Source organism: Sitophilus oryzae, unplaced genomic scaffold (assembly GCF_002938485.1).
Source record: "Sitophilus oryzae breed Bouriz unplaced genomic scaffold, Soryzae_2.0 scaffold_1645_pilon_pilon, whole genome shotgun sequence".
Taxonomy (NCBI): domain Eukaryota; kingdom Metazoa; phylum Arthropoda; class Insecta; order Coleoptera; family Curculionidae; genus Sitophilus; species Sitophilus oryzae.
Window position 1 is genome coordinate 1 of NW_022146331.1, and position 3161 is coordinate 3161.

Consider the following 3161-nt stretch of genomic DNA (forward strand, 5'->3'; position numbering starts at 1 on the left):
TGGACCGAAAACGCAAATTAGATCGATTTAGGATTAGTTTCCTTCCCATGACGGTATAGTTTGTTTGGATAAACGGAACGTGTTAGTGGTTTAGGAAACTAACCCAAAAAGTTGCCGGGACTATTAGTGAAAATTTAGTAGTATCCATGGCAGGTTTTCGTTTGCGCTGGATCAATAAGAAATTGAGGATTATTTGTTAGATTATATTATGGGGCTATACCTGGCTGCTGAGGTCACATTAGACATTTACAGACAGATGGACTTTTCTGCTTTAATTCAACTGTAAGAAAAACAATAAAAGTTGAGGTCTTACTACATAAACATGCATTCATTATGATTATGAAGAAGGCGTTAAATTATAGTTTTTTTTTCGCTCTATTTTCATGACTTTTTTAGCAAGCTGTATATAATTATATCAACTTCAATTCGTAAACTCACTTTTTTATAAACTTTAGTGTTTGGCATATTATGAAGGATTAATCGAGAGGTTGTTTTTTTACCCTAATTTTGTGTGTGCCCTGTGCAATAATTTCGTACGTAAATTTTCCGTACGTATAAAATATAATTTTACAGTCAGAACCATCTCTCTTGAGTATTTTGTTTTTTAGATCATGTCAATACATGCCTTGGTTAATTTTTAAGAGCGAAATGAACTTGTCACCAACAATTTACAATTTTTTCAATTACCATTTCTTTTTGAAGTTGTTTTTCAATATGACAAAACGGCTTTGGAGATTATTGTGAACTATAAACCACTATGAACTGTTCAACATGTTCGAAGTTTGGGAAATGCTTGGTAGGAGGGTTAGAGGTCGAGAAGCGTTACCAGCTTCATTAAATGAACTTCGCTGGGTCCTTAAAGAAGAATGAGAAAACATATCGGAATATGATATATATACAGCCTCAATGACAGTATAAACGAAAGTATACAGGCGGTTATAACAGCCAAGGAAGGCAATACGATGAATTAGGTTATATTTTACATTTTTTTTATGTTTGCATACTTGATTATTACAGATGTTTTCTTTAATGTCGTTAGTTCTGTTATTGTTATTAATGTTTATTAAAACCAGGACTTATATATTTAGAGTATTTATTGTTTTAATTTAGTATAAGGTATACAATGCAGCGTAATATGACGTTATGAAAATAGCCACCAAAACCATCTCGTCATATTAAAAAATTACATCAAAATGTAATAATAATTGAAAAAAAATTGCAAATTGATCGTAATCAGTTCATTTCGTTCTTAAAAATTTACCAAAGCATGTATTGACATGAAGCAAAAAATAAAATGTTCAGAAGTCATGGTTGTGACCGTAAAATTATATTTTAGGAAAATTCAAACACAAAATTATTGCACAGGGTGTTTTAAAGTTAAGGTAAAAAAACAACCCCTCGATTAACCCTGTATAATATGCCAAATACTAAAGTTTATCAAAAACTTAATTTGGGAATTAAAGTCGATATAATTATGTGCAGCTTGCTAAAAAAATCATGAAAATAGGGCTAAAAATAACGTAAATATAACACTTTAAAATAAAATTGACCAAAAAACTCTGCTGCGTTTTTTTGCATCTGACAGAAATCTACAAATACTTTTTTTTATATCAACATTATTACTTTGTTTATGAATATTGGACAAACAAATTCAAATTAAATAATGTTATTAGCAAGTTTTCTGAATAAAAGCTGAAAAATATCCAGTTCTAATTGGTTATTAGTCACTTTTTGTGAGATTCTACTCCCAGTCCATAAACTGATATTGAGCGCAGCTAGAACACACTGAAAGATCTATGTATTTTCAATAAAAGCCGAAAAACTTACGCAACAATATTAATTTTTACATCTCAAACACAGATCAACTTTTCCTGTTCAAAATAATTGAGTAGACATGAGACAAATTGCTGATTCCGACTATATAGTGGTTTTGTCATTTTATTGCTATAAAAATTACAGTTTTAACTAAACAAAACGTTGATTCAATTTCAACGTTATCAAAAAAAACTCAAAGAACAACATTGAAAATGGTATAAATATGAAATTAAAAAAAATAAAAACAGACCTCATGACGACTTGAAAAATAATAAAAAAAATATTAGTATTAATGTGCTAGAATCTTTTCTTGTTATTATTGTTGTTAGTATGTTTTGGTATGTTTTTTATTTGTTGAAGTTTTTTGTGACGGATTTTTTGTCATCGTACATCCTCATGGACTAGCAATAAAACCTATTGTGTGTTAACATTAAATTTATCATTAAAAGAATATATTAAAAGCGAATTATAACGAGAAAACTTTCCTGGAGTGGGTCTTTTCGAACTGGATGGAATGTGTCCATCCGCAGTTTACCATTAGCTGAAGAAGTATGATTCTTCGGTTGGGGGGTATAAATTCATTATTAAATATCATTATTATCATCAAAAGAATATGTTATATATATTATATTATATATATATAGAAGGCATGGTACAAAAAATACAAGGTATGATCGATAGCGGCTCCAATTTCGTTCGGTTCGCGCATACCACCTGTGACGTCACTAGGAAAATAATGAATAAATAAAAAATAAAGAAAGTTGACAGGAGATCTGCATTTTTGGGGTTATGGTTAAGAATTGTTTTTTTAATTGACTTTTTAGTTTGTTTAATTTAATAATTGCTAAAACCAGCAGTTCCAAAAATATATTTAAAAATAATAATTATCTATTAACATGGATTTGGAAGATAATAGGTAAAAATACTAAATTTATTTCTATATTCGGTATAAAATTGTTTATTAGGTTTTTAGTTTGCGATGTTTATGGTAAATAATTTTCATTTTTATTGCCTCTGAATGCACATGAGGACAGAGATGAGGATATCTATGGAAAAGTAACCACAAGAGGAATTGTTACATCATTTAAAAAATATTGGGAAGTTTATTGTTTCCCATCGAAAAGTAGAAAATGCCAATGCAGATGAACGTATTGTAATTGTGATACAAGTAATTCCAAGGGTGAAGTTTATTATAATTAGTGGAAGTAATACCAAGGGTGAAGTTTATTATAATTAGTGACCTGTGCTTCTTTTTATATGTAGATGTTTCTGGTTTTGAGAATAAATCGGTTGAACGACACCCAAAATTTAAAGGAAGTATTTGCATACCCAGAATATGCCCATCA